We start from the raw sequence: 21824 nt of genomic DNA on the forward strand, positions 1-21824 counted from the left end.
AATAACCCTTATTGACATTAATTGCTACAGTAAAAGCCAAAGAAATTGAAAGTTTTTTGAGAAAATGTTGAAGAAAGAGAGAGAGTGTTACCAAAAAAATAATAAACTAAACATTTGGTCATTGAACAGTTCATATCAAATTTGACTTTACTTTTACAAATACTGTAACTAAAAGCCCAAATTTTTGACTTTATATAATCCATTCCAACTAACTTTTGGTCTGTGACAGTTAAAAAGGACTCTATTTTTACATATGCATATTTCATTGAGAGTGCTCTAAGAGCATCATTAATAGATTATCCAAATGTAAAAATAAAGTCTTATTTAGCTATTAGAGATGAAAAACTGCTTGCAATGGATTATGCAAACTCAAATTTATTGGCTTTGAACTACAGAATATGTAAAAGTAAAACCAAATTTGCTTGTTACTATTTAAGGAACAAATGTTTATTTTATTACCTCATATTACTCAGATTACTAATTTAATTATAATATGATTACTTATAAATAAAATAGTAAAATATGATAAAATAAAATAAATTAATAATTAAAGAAATTAAATATTTTTTAATTATTAATTACTTATTATTATATAATGAATAAATAGATAATCTAATGTGGAGATTTAATATGAATAGTCAAAGTTAAATTCATCTTATATTATTTTATTGTTATATAATGAAAAAATAGTTATTCTTATGTGGAGACTTACGTTAATGGAATAACTAAAAGTTAAATTCATCTTATATTCATCAAAAATATCCTTTAACTAAGAGCATTCTTATTGGAATAACCAAAATCAAACTCAAGTTTTAGCTACTATGAAAGGAATTTGGCTTTGGTTATTCCATTCACATCAAATCTTCATATTAGATCACCCATTTATTCATTATATAATAATAAAATAGTATGAGGTGAATTTAGTTTTGGCTATTTCATTCATATAAAATTTCTTATTGAATTATCCATTTAGTTATTATATAATAACAAAATTATATTAATTTTCTTTTTTTAAAATTTTTAATTTATTTAATTTTATCGTTCTACCGATCATATGTTAATAAGTAATCATATTCTAATTAAATTATTGGTAAAAAAATCATATCTTCAATGGTGATTTAATGCTAATAACCATAAATGTATAATTAAGCACATCTAAAATTCTATATAAATGTCTTAATTACAAATCAAATTTCTATATTTACCATTCAACTATATTTTTTTTATCAAATTCTCTTCTATTCAATAATCATATCTACAAAATTTTCCATCAAACCATATTTTTTTGCCAAACTATCTTCTATCCAACAATCATATCTACTCCATTTTCCATCAAAGAAGTTATTCAGCAATGTCAGATGCACAACTTCAGCAATCTAATCAAATTTACCTGCATATTAAATAATGGTGTAAAAAAGAAGAATAGAAACTTCCATGCACATTAAATTTGGTTTAGAATGAATCAATTATGAAAAAATAGAGAAAATAAATTTGGAAGATTTGGAAAAGAAGAAATGACTATGGAAAAGAATTAAATTTGCTATCCTTTTGGTTGGAGTGATTGTTTGAGATTGGAAGGGTCAAATTCAAGTAACTATTGACAAATACCATATGCTGGATAGAAACTTGGACATAAATCAACATAGCTCTATACATATATGAGAGAGAGCTTCATTGTGACGCCTCTAAATCCCCATATACGGATACGGGGAAATCGAGATATCCGGATGATGATAACACAGGTCACCACCCTATCCACGAGTGCCAAGTATGTGTATAAGCAACGAATGTGCAAAAAAAAACACGCAGCGGATAGCAAAAGTCATAAACTAAGTACCATAATTTTTTCTTAGCTTAATAGAAAGTCGTTCAAAACATACATAATAAAATATTACAAACCACAGATATGGTTTCAAATCCAACAACATGGCATAAACTTCAACTCAGAACTCCGGCAGAGCCGCATCCTTGGGCTCAGCCTCCTCCTCCTTCTCGATCTCTCCATCAAAATCTACGGTACCAAAAATGGTGCCGCAGGTAAGTAAGATCCAAACACTACTAGATAAAAGCATATTAAAACTCAAACAACATGCATAAAAGAATGCAAATGCACATGACCCGTAAATCACATTTTCCCACGCACGCCAAAAATCCCATTTGCCCCCAAAAACATATTACTTTCCAACTCACGTCAAAAGTCTCATTTGGCCCAAAACCAACTCATAACAATATCCAATTAACTCGAATGCACCATGACCTCCCCTAGGGGTCATCCGCACACCCTTCCTCCTGTGACACACCACGGGTAACGACCACGCGTGTGACACCTAAACGAGCGATGCCCAGTTCCACGCCCCGCGCGTTCGTAGCCAAGTATCATCTATTCCTTGCTAGCGAAGGGTCACGGAGTCGGTACGAGAGGGTTACCATCCCGCATGCTCTCGTTGTTGCCCAGCGACAACTCAGGGATGTCACTCAGTATATTACGCTCCTAAGTGACCAGAGGAGCTCCACCGAGATAATACCCCATCTCGGCTTGGGGTCGTGATACACACGCACCCGAAAATCCATTTACGCCAACAAAACATGATTTTTCTCAATTAAATAAAATGCACATGTATGCACCATGTAAATGAAACCTCAAGGCAAAAAACAACCAACCAATCACAAATCAACAAACCGAGCAACTCCGTCCTCAATCCATCCTACCCCCGAACTCCTCGAACTCAATCCGGAATCAACAACCAGCAGTCAAATAATTATTGTAAGAGCAAAATAATATAATTAAATCTAAAATGAAGTTTGGAAAATACTTACAGCGCTATATGGTATTTTTTGAAAGCTCGGGGCATTACAAACGGAGGAGAAAAAGCAACGTAATAGTGTATTTTACACTGTGGCCGTGGGTAGTAAATTACCCACTTTCAAACGGGGACAAACCAAGACACGAAATTGATAGGGAATGGTCTTGAGATGTTTATGAAGTTAAAGGAAGTGAGCTTTGGCCATAGGTGGCGGTAGAAACGGCGATGGAAGGGCCAAAAGGGGTTGAACGGAGTTGAGCTCGTGGGAGCTGCTCCGGTAACGGATCGGGGCCAAAATTAGGTGGGTTAGGTCGGCAAGAGGTAGGGGAAGAAGCTGTGAAGAGGTAGTGGCCGGATGTGGAGTGATGACGCCGAAAACGACAAAAAGTCGTGCGGCTTAGATGTGCTCTAGGTGGTGATCGGATGGTGGTGATATTTGGTGGGAGTGATCACCAGCTGGAGGGAAATTTTTTTGGTGGGGGTGGTGTCTACCACAGCGGCCAGACGGCAGTGGGTCAGGGTGGGTCAACGGACGGCGACGGGGAAAGGGAAGAGAAGCAGCGCGCAGGAGGGGAGAGGAAAGAAGAAGAAAAGAAAAAGAAAGAAAGAAGAAAAGAAGAAAAGGAAAAAGAAAAAAAAAAAGAAAAAGGGAAAAAGAAAAAAGGAAAAAGAAAAGATGAGAAAAAAGAAATGAGGTTCAATCCTTGCCTCCGGAATTCAAAAACTGATCCGCCAAAAACGATTTTAAAAACATAAAACGATTAAAATAAATTAAACATTACATCAAATAAAAAAAAATCAATTTAAAATACAATAATTTAAAATAAAGAACATATATATTAATTAAATTAAAAACACTCATTCAGTGAAAATACACGTAAAAACGGGTCATCACATCCCCCCCTTAAAAACAAATTTCGTCCTCAAAATTTGCAAGATCAAACACCAACTTGAAACAAGCCACAAGATTTCACTGAAACCAAGTTTAAGAAACGTACCGCCATTTACTCAAACAGGTAGGGCTACTGCTCCTTCATGTCAGCTACTATCTTCCAAGAGAAATCTTGAGCTAACGGATTTCCCCATGCCACTTTTACCAGAGGTATCGTTTTGGATCTCAACTGTTGCTCTTTCCAATCCATGATCTGTGATGGAACAACCTCATAAGTAAGGTTCGGTTGCAACTGAATACGCTTTGGGTCGACAAAGCGCGGCTCTTGTTGACCAAAACTCTTCTTCAAGGATGATACATGGAAGAAATCATGAATATCCCCAAAATATTCTAGCAAAGCAACTCTATGAGCGACGGACCCTACCTTCTCCGAAATCTGAAAATGACCGACATACCTCCGATCCAGTTTCCTCTTTTTACCAAAACGTTTAACTCCTTTCATGGGAGAGACTTTGAGATAAATCCAATCACCTTCTTCAAAAGATAACTCTCTCCTCCTGGTATCAACGTAACTTTTCTGACGACTCTAAGCTGCCGCCATTTTATCCCTGATGATCCAAACTTGGCTTTGCATCTCCTGAATTATTTCGGGCCCAATTATTTTGTTCTCCCTGACTTCATCCCAACATAAAGGCAATTTGCACTTCCTCCCATAAAGAGCTTCATAGGGAGCCATCTGAATGGTCGCATGGAAGCTATTATTATACGCAAATTCTATGAGCAGCCCCAACTCCCTTGAAATTCCATGACACATGCTCGCAATATATCTTCAAGGGTCTGAATGGTGTGCTCTGATTGGCCGTCCGTCTGCGGGTGATATGCAGTACTGAACTTCAACTTAGTACCCAATGCTGCCTACAAACTTTTTCAAAACTGAGATGTGAACCTTTGGGTCCTAATCCGACACAATACTCTTGGTATACCGTGCAACCGCACTATCTCTTTCACATACAAGCGAGTCAACCTACCCAAGGAATCAGTGTTATCAACAGGCAAAAAATGAGCACTCTTCGTTAACCGATCAACAATCATCCAAACCGAGTTCTTCCCACTAGGAGTCCTCGGCAAGCCCACTATAAAATCCATCGTGATGTCATCCCACTTCCACTCAGGAATAGGAAGGGGTTGGAGCATACCAGCGAGTCTTTGATGCTCGGCCTTGACTTGACGGCATGTGTGGCATCTCTCGATATACAAGGCAATATCCTTCTTCATTCCATCCCACTAATAATATTTCTTCAAGTTCCGGTACATCTTCGTACTACCAGGATGGACTGAATAAGGGGCCGCATAAACTTCTGCCATGATCCGCTCCTTGAATTCTGAATCTTTAGGGACCACCCTACGATCTTGGAACCGAAAGATTCCATCTTTATCCATACTGTAATGCAACGGCCCTCGAGATTTTCTGACTCTTTTTCTGATATCCAACAGCTTCGGATCCTTCCTTTGAAAGTCTTCAATTTTTCAAAATCAGCCACTCGAATATTAAGAATTAAAGATAATACCTCCACTTGCTGTGAACTTTCAATAAAGAGTCTTCTCATCCCGCAAAACAAAAAATCAATTCTGACGACTCAGCTTCATCTTCCAAGTGCGATTTTCGACTCAAAGCATCCGCAACTATATTTGCCTTCTCCGGATGATACTTGATCTCACACTAGTAGTCACTGATTAATTCTAGCCATCGTCTCTGCCTCATGTTCAAATTCTTCTGGGAAAACAAGTGCTTCAAGCTCTTGTGATCGGTGTATACTTCGCAAGCTTCCCCATAAAAAAAGTGCCGCCAGATCTTAAAAGCAAATACAATTGCAGCCAATTTCAAATCTTGTGTCGGATAATTTTTCTCATGATCCTTTAGCTGATGGAATGCATAAGCAACAATCCGTCCCTCCTGCATAAGGACACAACCCAATCCAAATTTAGACACATCACTGAAGACTACAAATGGCTTATGCGATTCTGGAAGCGCGCAACACTGGTGTAGTTGTCAACCTGTTCTTCAATTCTTGGAAGCTTCTCTCACACTTGTCTAACCAAATAAATTCTGCATTCTTTCTAGTCAAAGCTGTGAGAGATCTGGATAGGCGAGAAAATCCCTCCACAAATCTTTAGTAATATCCGGCAAGTCCCAAGAAACTCCAGATCTCACGCACGGTCGTCGGACGCTGCCATGACAAAATGGCTTCCACCTTACTAGGATCAGCAGCCACTCCGTCTCGGGAAATCACGTGCCCAAGAAATCTGACTTCCTCCAACCAAAATTCACACTTGCTGAGCTTGGCATACAACTGGTATTCTCTTAATTTCTCAAAAACTAGACGAAGATGATAAACATGCTTTTCAACATCTCGGGAATAAATTAAAATATCATCAATGAACACTACTACAAAGGAATCCAAATGAGGTCGAAATACCCGATTCATTAAATCCATAAAAGTAGTAGGGGCATTGGCTAACCCAAACGGCATCACCTTAAATTCATAATGCCCATATTTCGACTTGAAAGCAGTTTTGGATACATCCTTGTCTCTTATCCTGAACTAGTAGTATCCTGACCTCAAATCAATTTTCGAGAGCACTGCTGCTCTTTGAAGCTGATCAAATAAATCATCAATCCGTGGGAGAGGATATTTATTTTTGATGGTCACCTTATTTAATTTCCGATAATCAATGCACATTCTGAGGGTTCCATCTTTCTTTTTAACAAATAGCACTGGCGCACCCCACGGCGAAGTACTTGGTTGAATAAACCCCTTATCTATCAGTTTTTGCAACTGAGTCTTCAACTCTTTTAATTCAGCCGGTGCCATGTGATAAGGAGTTTTATGTACTGGGGCCGCTCCAGGTTCCAAGTCTATAACAAACTCCATTTCACAAACAGGGGGTAACCCAAGCAAGTCATCCACAAACATGTCAGGTAATTTTTCCACAACGGGAATATCTACCAATGACTTCTTCTCAGATGGCGTAGACACCATCTGGACTAAGAAGGCATCCGCTCCCCATGCGATCTCTCTTCTTGCTTGAATTGCCGATATAATTACCGTCTTTTCTTTTAGATTACTCCCTACAAATTCCAAACAATCACCATCTGGAAGCTGAAAGCTAATTACCTGACTTCTGCAATTAATACTCGTAGAATATCGATATAGCCAATCCATCCCAATGATGATATCAAAACCCAACAGCTTAAACACAACCAAATTAGCATCCAAAAACCTTCCATTAAAATTTAATGGGCAACCCAAAGTAACTTTGGAATACCATACTACTTCACCATTTAGTAGACCCACTACCAATGACTTTGACAAAGGTACCGTAACCAAATTACACATCCGAGCGAAAGTGGAAGATACAAACAACTGTGATGCACCCGAATCAAACAAAGTGCAAGCATAAAATTCATATAAACGGACTTTCCCTGAACCAAACACATTAACCTATGAAATCCAAATACAAAAAGAAACCAAAGCACACCAAAAATCAAATCCAAAATTAAATTAAATTAGATCCATACCTGTAATTACTCCAGCATCATGGGTCGCTGGTGCCTCATCATCAACATCTACGGGTGTAACAGCATAAACCCAGGCTTGCACTGCTTGCCTCTGAGTTGTTCTTCCACCACGTCTACCTCCACGGCTTCCTTGAACTCTAACGAGGCACTCACAAGCGAAATGTCCCACTTGGCCACATTGGTAACAATGGGTTCAACCACTTAGTCGACACTCACCTTCATGAGCTCTATTACAAATTTCGCAAATTGGCACCCGTCCTCCATACGTACACCTGAGACCGCTTGTGGTCGGGTCCCGGTCCGCTGAACAAATTTCTGAGACGAACCGGAACTACTTCCTTCACTAGAAAAACTCTGCCTCTTATGTCCTGGAGGGGAGCTCATACTCAAATTATTCTCTCGCTCAGCTAGAGTGGCTAAATCCACTAAATCCTAAAAAGTGGATATCCGGTGGTAGACCACTATTCTACGTATATCAGGACGCAGACCCTCCTAGAAACGCTCGGCCTGCATCTCTTCCGAGGCGATAAGGTGGGGAGCAAATCGCCTAAACTCTATAAATCTTCGGGCGTACTGTTCCACGGTCATGCTTCCTTGGACCAAGCTTGAAAACTCTCTTGCTTTTTGCCGCCTTACAGAAGCGGGAAAGAATCGATCATTAAATTCTTTCTTGAAGCGCTGCCAAGTCACAGAGGCAAAATGTAACAGCCCGCTAGAAATTCAATTATGAAATTTCTATTGACTTTAGGAACCTTGTGAAGACTCTATAAGCTTTCACAAATCCATTAATCATATAGGTTTTAGTCTAACTACATAGTTAGTATTATTACTCATTATGGTATCAGAAGTGTGTTTTTAATTATTGGAGATAGTTAGAAGTGTCTAAATGTATTATAGTTTGTGCCATTAGACTCGAAGGGTTATTTAAGGTCTTATGGCGCAATAACATTTTTCATATTTTCGGATGAAACGTCTGTTCAAAATTGTGGATATTATTGGATAAAAATATCTTGAGATAAATTTGTGGATATTATTGGATAAAAATATTTTAAACTAATTTCGTGGATATTATTGGGTAAAAATATCTTGAGTTGATTTTTGTAGATATTTTAGGTAAGAGAGTCCTACACTCCACTCTCACTTCGGGTAAGAGAGTCCTACACTTAACTCTCACTTCAGCCTCATCACTTCCATATCTCATCCATAAGTATCTCCAGCCATCATCCACGAAAATATCTTCATTTACACTTTCTATTAAAAGAATATCAAGCACTCTCTCTCGGACAGCTTTTAGGAGTTCTTTTGCACGTCCATTTCGAAGCTTTTGTAAGTGTTTTATCATAAAGTCTCCTTCATATAAGTTGTTCCTTTTTTAGTCTAGTTTACGTGGATATCTTATTTACCCCATTTGAAGATTATTTGGTCAGTCAAATATTATGTAATCTATAGAAATGTCATTCTGGAAGATAAACTAGAGAATATATTATAGTTTGGAGTTTTTGACCAAGTTAATGAATAGATATTGGTCCGAAATTTTTATGGAGTATTGTTAACATGTATATATGACTATTGGTTGAGGATTTTTGCATGATTAAAGGTTTTGATGAAAGATTTTCTTAGATTTAGAAACTTAGAAACTGGAAGAGGAAAAACAGTTTCTGTTTTGAGAAAGTTTAACTCTTTGGTGGTCTAAACCTATTCCAATGACTTTATTTATTTTATTGGAAGATCCTAAGCATCTTATATACATGTTATATTATTATTTTGAATATATTTGATGTTAGTTTCAAAGATATGAAATTTTATGTAAAGAGATATTCAAATAAGCCAAAGTGTGGATGTTCTTAGCTAAATTTATATTTTGGTTAATTTTTAACCATGTGATCTTGAATTAGAAGCTTATATATGTTTTAGGACATCTTTTTAAACCATGTGATGGTTTGGTTTGAAGATCACATCTTTATAAGCCATAGATCAAAAGGTTAATCAAAACAAGTTAGAAACAAAAATCAATGGAAATAGCATATGAGAATTTCGGCCATATGGAGTTTTAATAGTTGTGATTAGTTTTAAATTTCTCTAAATTGATATTTGAGTTGAGGATAAAATTTACATGAGGCATGTAAATTTTGACGACTTTTGGAGTTAGTATGCAAAATCCTTAAGTTATGGGTAAAACGGTCATTTTCCTACATGTAGAGAGTAAAATGGAAATTTTACTCTTTAAGTTAGTATTTTTCATATTTCAAGTTATTAGTGATTTAGTGCTAACTTTTAAAATCACTAATTACAGTTTCTCGTGATCGCGCTTGAGATTTTATAAGAAACGCGGAGATCGAGGTAAGTTAGCTTTTAACTTACTAGCAGTCTACTGTGTATGTGTGCTAAGTAAAGGAACTACAGTGTATGTATATGTGTTATCATATATGAATGCCATGCCAAGTTATCATGTAGTTGTCTATTATACAGAATTTATTCTGTCATAAATTTTTATCTGTTATATAATATATTCTGTTATGTATTACTGTACATTATAAGTACGTCATGCTAAGTATGTCATTTATTACATGTATGTCAAGTAATGTAATATTCACTGTTGCAAGTATGTCATGTTAAATATGTTGCCTATTATATGTTATGCCATGTTACGAAATGTTTCTATCTCAAGTTGGTCATGTATTTCAAGCTATGTTCAAGTCACGTTATGTTACGTCAGGGCTTCAGTCCTTTCGTATTCCAGTCACGTTTCATCTTGATTACTTATGTATGGGGTCACAGCAATTATGACGCATACACTACGTGAGACACAGCAATTGTGATACGTAGAATCCATGGGGCCACAACAACTATGGAGTATGTATTTAAGCAGTTAAAGAATAAGTTTCCGTATAATATATGGGGCCACAACAACTGTGGAGTATGTATTTACAAGTAGAATACATGGGGCCACAACAACTGTGGAGTATGTATTTTTCATGTTAAGTCAAGTTTGTGTAGAATACATAGGACCACAACAACTGTGGAGTATGTATTTACACGTAGAATACATGGGGCCACAACAACTGTGGAGTATGTATTTTTTATGTTAAGTCAAGTTTCAGAACAAGTTTATGATAAGTCAAGTTTCAGATCAAGTTCATGTCAAGTCAAGTTCAGTTCATGTTTCAATTTAAGTTATGTTAATTATGCTATGTTGTACGCCAAGTTATGCTTTAATTACTTATGAATTTGATTAAACATTTATGCTTTTACTGTCATCCATGCATCATTAGCCTGTGTGGAAGTTTTTTGTTAACTTGCTAAGATTTGTAATCAAATCTCACTGTGGTAGTCCCAACTACCATTCCCCCCGAATGGTAGATCTTGTTACAGGACCTGAAAGAGAATCAGGAGCTGACCAACTAGACACAGTTGACTGAGCGACGATGCGACGTCAATGTTAATATAGTAGTTAACGTAAATGACTACTTGTATGATGGAGTTGCATCTCTAGTACTTTTTGGATAATAAGCATTTTGGACTAGTGTTATGATCTTAGTTGTTCAATGGGTCTTTATATATCAAGTATGTTTTAAGCATTTGAGATATTTTCAATTTGGTGCATAGTATTGCTAAAGAAATAATTTATCCGCTGCGAATATTGCATAATGTTATATGCATGTTAGGAACATTGCATCTTATATGTCATGAACGGGGGCAGGTAACCTTGTGTTGTATGTCTCGACGCTTCAAATATCCGTCCAATCCCAAACGGAATTTGGGGGCGTCACACAAAAGACCCCAATTCTGACTCCAGCATTATTCTCTTGGTATCCCACCACTCAAAAGCGGTGCCTTACAACAGATAGTTGGTATAGAGTACTTGTTGCGTTTCAGTGCAACCACATACTTCAAAAGTTCTTTCCAAATCTCTGACCCACTTTCTAGCCCGTAGTGGATCATCTTCTCCCGTGAAGGGTGGAGTTCTATGCACCAGAAAGTGCTCATAGGTGCATCCAGCTTGCACCACGCCATTAGGCCCTTGTGGGTATAGCCAAGGCCCTCCTTGTTGTGGTCAAGACCCTCCTTGTTGTGGTCAAAGCCCTCTTTATTGTGGCCAAGACCCTTCTTGTTGTGGCGAAGGCCCTCTCTGTTGTGGCTTAAAATTTTGCTGCATGAACTCCGTCATCTGCCTCATCACTTGGACTATAGCATCATCCCTCGGCGTATCGTCCCGAAGCTCTTGAATAGACTTTCTTGGTCTCACCATTTTCCTGCCACAACACAGCCTTTGACCCTTTTAAGAAAACAAATAAAACCAACAACATAAAACCAAAAATCAAAACCAAACCACATAATAAGAAATAAAAAGAAACCAGCATGCAATAACATAACTAAATAAATAAATACAAGCAAACAAGTTCAAACAAATTCAAAACAAATAAAACAAATCAAATTGCAACTTTAATTAAAATAGATTTTAAAACACAACTTTAAAAGCTTTCTGGTACTACATCTACCGGACATGTGGTTTTACCCAGAGCCAAACCGCTCTGATACCACATGTAATACTCCCAAATCCCTACATACGAACACGAGAAAATCGAGACATCCGGATTATGACAACACGGGTCACCACACTATCGACGAGTGCCAAGTGTGTGTATAAGTAACGAATATGCAAAAAGAAACACGCAACATATAGCAAAAGTCATAAATTAAGTACCAAAATTTTTTCTTAGCTTAATACAAAGCAGTTCAAAACATACATAATAAAATATTACAAACCACAGATATAGTTTTAAATCTAACAATATGGCATAAACTTCAACTCAGAACTCCGGCAGAGCCGCATCCTCAGGCTCAGCTTCCTCCTCCTCCTCGATCTCTGCATCAAAATCTACGGTATCAAAAATGGTGCCACAGGTAAGTAAGATTTAAACACTACTAGATAAAAGCATATTAAAACTCAAACAACATGCATAAAAGAATGCAAATGCACATGACCCGTAAACCACATTTTCCCACGCACGCCAAAAATCTCATTTGACCCCAAAAACATATTACTTTCCAACTCAAGCCAAAAGTCTCATTTGGCCCAAAACCAACTCATAACAATATCCAATTAACCCGAATGCACCATGACCACCCTGGCTCCTGTGACATACCACAGGTAACGACCATGCGTGTGACACCTAAACGAGCGATGTCTAGTTTTGCGCCCCGCGCGTTCGTAGCCAAGCATCTTCTAGCCCTTACCAGCGAAGGGCCACGGAATCGGTACTAAAGCGTTACCATCCCGTCCGCTCCTGTTGTCGCCCAGCGACAACTCAGGGGACGTCACTCAGTATATTAAGCTCCCGAGTGACCAGAGGAGCTCCACCGAGATAATACCCCATTTTAGCTTGGGGTCGTGATACACACGCACCCGAAAATCCATTTACACCAACAAAACATGATTTTTCTCAATTAAATAAAATGCATGTGCATGCACCATGTAAATGCAACCTTAAGGCACAAAACAACCAACCAATCACAAATCAACAATCCGAGTAACTCCGTCCTCAATTCATCTGACCCTCAACTCCTCGGACTCAGTCCGGAATCAATTAACCAGCAGTCAAATATAATTAAATCTAAAATGAAGTTTAGAAAATACTTATAACGCTAGATGGTATTTTTCGAAAGCTCGTGGCATTGCATACGGCAGAGAAAAAGCAACGTAACAGTGTATTTTACACTGTGGCCATGGGTAGTAAATTACCCACTTTCGAACGGGGACGAACTAAGACACGAAATTGATAGGAAATGGTCTTGAGATGTTTATGAAACTAAAGGAAGTGAGTTTTGGCCGTGGGTGGCGGTGGAAGTGCCAAAAGGGGCTAAACGGAGTTGAGCTCGTGGGAGCTGCTCTGGCAACGTATTGGGTTAGGTCAGCAAGAGGTAGGGGAAGAAACTGTGAAGAGGTGGTGGCCGGAGGTGGAGTAACGGCACCAAAAATGACAAAAAGCCGTGCGACTTAAATGTGCTCTAGGTGGTGATCGGCGGCTCAGATGGTGGTGATATTTGGTGGAAGTGATCACCGGCCGGATGGAAATTTTTTGGTGGGGGTGGTGTCGACCACGGCGGCCGGATGGCAGTGGGTCAAGGTGGGTCAACGGCCGAACGGGGAGAGGGAAGAGAAGCAGCGCGCGGGAGGGGAGAGGAAAGAAGAAGAAAAGAAAAAGAAAAGAAGAAAAGGAAAAAGAAAAAAAAAAGAAAAAGGGAAAAAGAAAAAAGGAAAAAGAAATGATGAGGAAAAAGAAATGAGGTCCAATCCTCACCTCTGGAGTCCAAAAACTGATCCGCCGAAAAAGATTTTAAAAACATAAAACGACTAAAATAAATTAAACACTACATCAAATAAAATAAAAAATAATTTAAAATAAAGAACATATATATTAATTAAATTAAAAACACTCTTTCAGTGAAAATACATGTAAAAGCGGGTCATCACAGTCATTGAGGATAGCTCTATATATGAGAGAAAGTTGGACAGAAACTCTCTTTGCCTCTAATTAGAAAAAATTAAAGCTATCACATGCCTATCTCAAAAGTTTGTTTGTTGGGATTTTTTGAGTAGGGTTAGCAATTGGTGTTGCTGCATTGAATTTGACTCAATCCAATAAAATAATTCAAAAATGCAAACCAAACAATGCACCAAATTGTCCATATTAAGTTCCAAATATAATATCTTATTTTTATTCTCACATATAGCCAATGCACACACAATCCAATTTCATCTCAATACTATAGATATGAAAACAACATATTAGGAGTACACGAAGATATGTTTTAACATTGTTGAACCCAATATTTCAAATTTCGTGTAATTATATATTTACACATAGATTTTGATGATAAAAAATAAATTCAAATAATAAAAGAGTTTCAAATTCAAGTTGTCTATACAATGGAGTCAAGCACATCAAGGAACCAAGCATGAGCAAGAAGGGAATAAGTTCACATTAAAATCATAGAGTAATGTTATAAATCTCTTAAAAATTTAAAATTAGGATTAAGGTTTCAAAATTAATATTTTATCATAAAATATTAAAATACATTTTCCATATGTGCATGAATATTTTGAAAATTAAATTTAAAAATTTTAAAAGATGATTGATTGTTATCTTTCACATGTGCATTACATGATTAAAAATGTGAACTTTAAAAATATTAAAGATGATTGATTGTCATCTTTTATATGTGCATGTTTTATTTGAATATTTTTAAAAGTGATTGATACTTATTTTTACTTATGCAAAGGATAAATGTTTTTGTTTGAAAATTTTGAAAAGTAAAGTGTGCTCCTTTTGTCATATGCAAAAAGTAAAAAGATTATATTTGAATATTTTAAAAAGTAAAGTGTGCCCCTTTTGTCATATGCCAAAAGTAAAAGATTAGGTTTGAAATTTTTAAAAAATAAATAATATTATCTTTGACAATTGAAAAAGAATAACCTTTTATTTGAATTTTTTGAAAAAATGAATAATGTTGTCTTTGACATGTGAATCTTTTTAAATTTGAATATGAACTCTCATATGCCTATAAATAGATCATTTAAGAGTTTCATATTTACAACATACAGAGCATACAACATTCATTCAAAACTTTCATTTTCTCTTCTCTAAATATTGAGTCTTAATCCTTATTCATTTTGAGAGATATATAGTTTGCGCTGTATTGTTCTTATTTCATTCATTGAGGAGTATTTTCTGATAACCTACCCACTATCAGCTCTTGTATTAGTAAAAGGGTGTGTATAACCCTTGTGCATATAGAAAGTGTTCTACACAGAGAATAGTTGAATTACCACATGTAAGGTGATTGCAAGTGTAGAGGGTGTTCTAAACGGATCATCTGTAACGGTATTTTTAAAAAGTGTAATAGGTTTCTATCTCCACCTAAAAGAAGTTGAATAGTGAATTTGGAGATCTTCAAGGGGTAGCTTGAGGCGAGGACGTAGGCAGTGGGGCCAAATCTCGTTAACATACTAAGTTTGCTTCTCTTTTATCCTTACTCTTTATATTTATTGTTGATTCGTATTTTGTTTATATTTTATATTGTATATTTGATTAATAATTGTTATTTTTTTTAATGCAACTCAATTCACCTCCCTTTTGTGTAGTCATCTGGGCAATAATTAGTATCAGAGCAAGGGGTCTGTTATAAGATTAAATATCTTTTGAGTTAAGATCTTATGGTTAACATTGCAGCTTGATTTGGTAAGGTCAATCTAGCAGTTGGCCTCCATGCTTTTGTAGAGATAATTACTCATTCTAAAAAGTTAGAATGAGAATATTCCTTCAGGCTCAAAGTCAAGAAATCTGGAAATGTATTGTAAATAGACCTTATATTCCAACAAAAGTGGTTGATGGAGTAAAGGTCAAAAAAGAAGAAGAAGAAGAATTTGATTGCGAAGATGATAGACTGTATATTTTGAATTTAACTGTTATGAATTTATTATTTAATGCTCTTAATGGAAATGCGTTTAATAGAATAATGACTTGCGCTACGACAAAAGAAATTTGGGATAACTTGGAAGTTACTTATGAAGGAATTTCTCAAGTCAAGGAATCAAAAATTTATATTCTTACTCATGAATATGAAATGTTTAAGATGAATGATAATGAATCTATTTCTAATATGCACACTCGTTTTACTAACATCATAAACAGCTTGACAGCTCTTGCCAAAATTTATTCCAATATAGAAATAGTAAGAAAAATTCTCAACTCTCTACCAAAACGCTGGGAATCAAAAGTGACAGCATTTCTTGAAACTAGAAACCTCAAGAAGTTATAAATAAATGAACTCATTGGGTCACTTATCACCCATGAGTATACATTGAAAAGAGGAGAAGAAGAAAAAAAGTCAAAAAAGAGCTTAGCACTTAAAGCTGTTCCTCATGAAAGTGAAAGTGATGAATATAAAAAAAATGATGACAAAGATGAAAAAGTTGCGATGATAACAAGAAGAATTCAGAAGTTCTTAAAAAAATAAAAATAAAACTCCTCCAAGGAAATCTTTCAAAAAATTTTTCAAGAAAGATTCAGATAAAAATGATACTTTAATTTGTTATAAATGCAATAAGTCTAGTCATATCAAGTCAGATTGTCCTCTACTAAAGAAAGATCGAAACAAGGGCAAGAAACCAATGAAAGTTACATGGGATGATGATTCAAGTAGGTCAGATAGTGAAGTAAGCAATAGAAAATCAGCAAATTTTTGTCTTATGGCTAAAAATGACATTGAGGTAACAAATCTTTATAATATTGAAGATCTTTCATATGAAAAATTGTAAAATATTTTAGAAGAAGTACATGAGGAACTTAAAAAATTGGATATCAAGTATACTGCTTTGAAAAAGAAAAATTTTTCTTTAACAAACGAAATTGATATTTTAAGAAAAGAAAGCATCATTTTGAAAGATGAAAATCTTGAGTTGAAAAAGAAAAAAACTGATTTAGAAAATATTTTTGAAAACTTTACGAATGGAAAAAGAAATTTTGAAAACCTTTTTGATAGTTAAGGATGTGTTTTTGACAAGTAAGACTTGGGATATATGCCAAAATAAAAATACAAACCTTATAAAAACTTTTTTGATAACCCTTTTACATCAAAGTCTAATATTCAAAATTCTTTTCATAAAAATAATTTTGTTACAAAAAGATATTATTATAATCACTCAAGTTCTTCGTATATGCCACATGTTATTTGTAATTTTTGTAATAGAAATTGTCATAATTATCATGCCTGTTCTATTAGAAGAAAACATACAATGACTATTATGACCATATAGGTACCATCTTGTTTCGTCTAATACTAATAAATAAATGACCCAAAAAACTTGAGTACCAAAAAAAATTATTTTAATTGTTTTTATATGTATGCATGAAGTCATCCACAAGTAAAAATAAATGGTTTTTAGATTATGGATGTTCAAGACACATGACGGGAGACAAGACTAAGTTCTTTGATCTTAGATTTAAAGAAGAAGGACATGTGACATTTGGAGACAACTTGAAAGGGAAGATCGTGGGAATAGGTAAAATTGGTAGTGAATCTTCTCTTATAATTGAATATGTTCTACTCATTGAAAGTCTAAAACATAATCTTTTGAGCATAAGTCAATTATGTGATAAAGAATTTATAGTTATTTTCAAAATAGATAAGTGCATTATTTTGAATGATCATGATTGTAATATTTGTTTTATTGCTTTTAAAAGTAATAATGTTTATACAATTGATTTTGAACAAATTACCTCACAAGATACTATTTATTTTTCAGCTCAAAATGAAACTAATTGTTTTTGGCATTGAAGACTAGGTCATGCCAACGTGGAAGTTATTTCCAAACTTTCAAAAAATGATCTTATGAGAGGTTTACAAAAAATAAATTTTCTTAAAGACAAAACTTGTGATGCGTGCCAATTGCTTCTTTTAAAACCAAGAAACATATTTTTACTACTAGACCATTGCAACTAATACACATGAATCTTTTCGGACCAAATAGAGTTGCAAGTTTAGGAGGAAAATATTATGTATTTATTATTGTTGATGATTTTTTTAGATATATTTAGATCATCTTTCTTACTCATAAAAATGAGGCACGTAATGATTTTACCAAATTATGCAAAAGAATTTAAAATTCAAATGGTTATACTATTTCAAGTATCCAAAATGATAGGGGAAAAAAGTTTGTTAATAAAAATATTGAAATATTTTGTGATAAAAATAGTTTTGTGCATAATTTTCTGCTTCTCGAACTCCTCAATAAAATGGGGTAGTAGAGAGGAAAAATAGATCTCTTTAAGAGATGGCAAGAACAATGCTTAATGAGAACAATTTGCCTAGTTATTTTTGGGCCGATGCGGTAAGTACTGCATGTTATGTTATAAATAGAGTTATACTAAGATTTAAGTTAGATAAAACCGCATATGAGTTTTGGAATGAGAAAAAGCCCAACATTGATTATTTTTATGTATTTTGATGCAAATATTTTATTTTGAATGACATGGATAATTTATGCAAGTTTGATGTAAAATCTGATGAAGCTATATTTCTTGGGTATTCTACTAATAATAAAGCTTCTAAAGTATTCAGTAAAAAGACTTTAACTGTACAAGAATTTATGCATATAGTATTTGATGAATCTAATTCTTTACTTTTCAAGGAATCTATTGATGAAGAAACATGAGGTATAAATAACACAGAAAATCTCAATCTCAACAAAAAGAACATAATAGATGAAGTTCAACATGGAAACATCAGGAAAGATCATCAAAAGTTAATACAAGATGCAATCAAACAGTGGAAATTTATGAAAGATCATCCAGTGGAACAAATTTTAGGAAAACCTTCATGAGGTGTAAGTAATTGATCATCTCTTAGAAATATTTGCAATCATACTGCTTTTCTATCTCAGATTGAACCCAAAAATATTGATGAAGCATTTCTTGATGAATCTTAGATTCTAGCTATGTAAGAAGAGTTAAATCAATTTGAAAGAAATGATGTTTGGACACTTATTCCTAGACCCAAAAATCTTACTATTATTGGAACAAAATAGATTTTTAGAAACAAGAAAGATGAGTCCAGAGTTATTACTATAAATAAGACTCAACTTGTAGCCCAAGATTTCAATCAAGGAGAATGAATCGATTATGATAAGACATATGCACCAGTCACAAGATTAGAAACTATTCGAATGCTACTTGGATATGTTTGTTATAAAAATTTCAAACTTTTTCAAATGTATGTTAAAAGTGTTTTCTTAAATGGTTTTATAAATGAATATGTATATGTTGAGCAACCTCCAGGTTTTGAAAATCATATTTCCCCAAATCATATTTTCAAACTCACAAAAGCTCTATATGGACTCAAACAAGCTCCTAGAATTTGGTACGAAAGACTCAGTGGTTTTTTGATTGAAAAAGGTTTTTCAAGAAAAAAAATCGACACAACTCTTTTCATTAAATATGAAAATGATGATATTCTTTTGATTCAAATTTATGTTAATGATATAATATTAGGTGCTACTAATGAAAATATATGTCAAGTTTTTGCTAAGACTATGCAGGAAGAATTTGAAATGAGCATGATGAGATAACTTACATTATTTCTTGGATTGTAAATTAAGCAAGCAAAAAGTGGGATATTCATCAATTAATCAAAATATATTAAGGAATTATTGAAAAAGTTTAGGATGGAAAGTGTTAAGGAAATTGAAACACCAATGAGGAACACCAATGAGCCTATCAACTAAATTTGATAAAGATGAAACTGGTAAGCCAGTTGACTTGAAGGTATATCGAGCTATGATTGGTAGCTTATTATATTTGACAGCCAATATATGAGATATTATGTTTAGTGTGTGCTTATGTGCACGCTTTCAATCATCTCCAAAAGAATCTCATTTAATTACCGTTAAACACATTCTTAGATATCTTAGTGGTATAATTAACCTAGAGTTATGGTACCCTAAACACACATCTTTCGATCTAATCAGCTACACAGATACTGATTATATTAGTTGTAAAATAGATCGAAAAAGTACTAGTGGAGCATGTCATTTCTTAGGTCATGCATTAGTTTCCTGGTTGAATAAAAAATAAAATTTTGTTGCATTATCTATATTGTTGAGGCAAAATATGTTGCTGCTGGTAGTTGTTGTGCTCAAGTTCTTTACATGAAGCAACAATTTGAAAATTTTGAACTCATGTATAATCACATTCCAATCAAATGTAATAATACAAGTGTTATAAATCTTTCAAAGAATCCAATACAACATTCTAAAACCAAGCATATTGAAATAAGATATCATTTTCTTCGAGATCATGTGCAGAAAGGCGATATAGTACTAGCGTTCACGAACACATACGATCAGTTAGTAGATATTTTCATAAAACCTTTATCAGAAGATAGATTATGTATAATTAGAAGAGAAATAGGTATGATGCATGCTATGAATATCTCTTAAAAGATAGACCAGAGTCAATAAAAATAAAGAAAGATTTTTTAAATACTTTTACATAAATTTGAGATTCTTAGCCTCATGTTTGGGACGCTCATTATCTTCATACAATATCATGTCATTCTTATTCATGGGAACTGGCAAGCGGAATGAAGAATCTAATAGAGATTTCAACTGTTTATTTTTCTGTCGAATGATTCATTCCCTTGTGTGAGACTCTTGAATAATTCGTTAAAGTATAACAATTTAATCTTTAAACTTTTCAATCTCATAGTTTCTGACTTGTAGCCGCTGGAAAAAAGCAACAATAGAGGAAGAGTAGCGAGTCCCAAGACTTACCAAGTCGTAGATAGCATCAGAATCTGACTTGTTAGCCAAATTATTATTTTTTTGTTGTAACATGGCACTAATGACAGCTGCAGAAAGGACATGAGGTTGAGGTGCAAACTACCTCATGGATGGATCTAGAGAAATGTTAGAAGAATGAGTCATTGAGAAAAGAATTGAAAGCTTAAAGCGAGAATGTTGAAAGAATGCAGATGAGAAGAAAATTTGATGCAGATTGGATGAACTTTAAGACTGATTTTATAGAGATAGCATAAAAAACAAGACGAGTTATCATCCAAGTCAAAGAGTAATGTGATTTTTTTTTACCGATTGATGAAAAAGACATTTTTTTTAGAAACTCGGAGCCCTTACTCTCGTTTGTCAACAACATCAAGCGATTTTTTCAAATCTTCAGTACACTTGTCAGGTAACGGACGGATCCATTTTTTCAACTATCTACAGTTTCTACTAACACATCATTTTCTTCAATCTATTTATTTGCTGCTGATCTTTTTTAATGATGTCAAAAGGGGGAGAAGTGTTAGACGAGAACATTAATATTGCTTGAATTGCTAAACTTATTATATATGCTTGGATTTATATTTATACTTTTGCTTGAAAAACTAACGCACATTCTCAGGGAGAGTTTAAGTATTAATACAGGTTTCAGATTCTATCAAGTATTCGTCATCATAAAAAAGGGGGAGATTGTTGAAACCAAAGTTTCAAGATTCGTGTAATTATATATTTACACATGGATTTTGATGATAACAAATGAATTCAAATAATAAAGAAGTCTAAAATTTAAGTTGTCTATATAATAGAGTCAAGCACATCAAGGAACCAAGTATGAGCAAGAAGAAAACAAGTTCACATTAAAGTCATAGAGTAATATTATAAATCTCTTAAAAATTTGAAATTAGGATTAAGGTTCAAAATTAATATTTTATCATAAATCATTAAAATAAATTTTCCACATGTGTATGAATATTTTAAAAATTAAATTTGAAAATTTTGAAAGATGATTAATTTTCATCTTTCACATGTGCATTACATGATTAAAGATTTGAATTTTAAAAATATTAAAGATGATTGATTGTCATCTTTCACATGTGCATGTTTTATTTGAATATTTTCAAAAGTGATTGATATTTTTTTTTACTTATGCAAAATATAGATGTTTTTATTTGAAAAATTTGAAAGTAAAGTATGCTCCTTTTGTTATAT

The sequence above is a fragment of the Carya illinoinensis genome, chromosome 3 (assembly GCF_018687715.1).
Source record: "Carya illinoinensis cultivar Pawnee chromosome 3, C.illinoinensisPawnee_v1, whole genome shotgun sequence".
In the NCBI taxonomy this organism is placed as follows: Eukaryota; Viridiplantae; Streptophyta; class Magnoliopsida; order Fagales; family Juglandaceae; genus Carya; species Carya illinoinensis.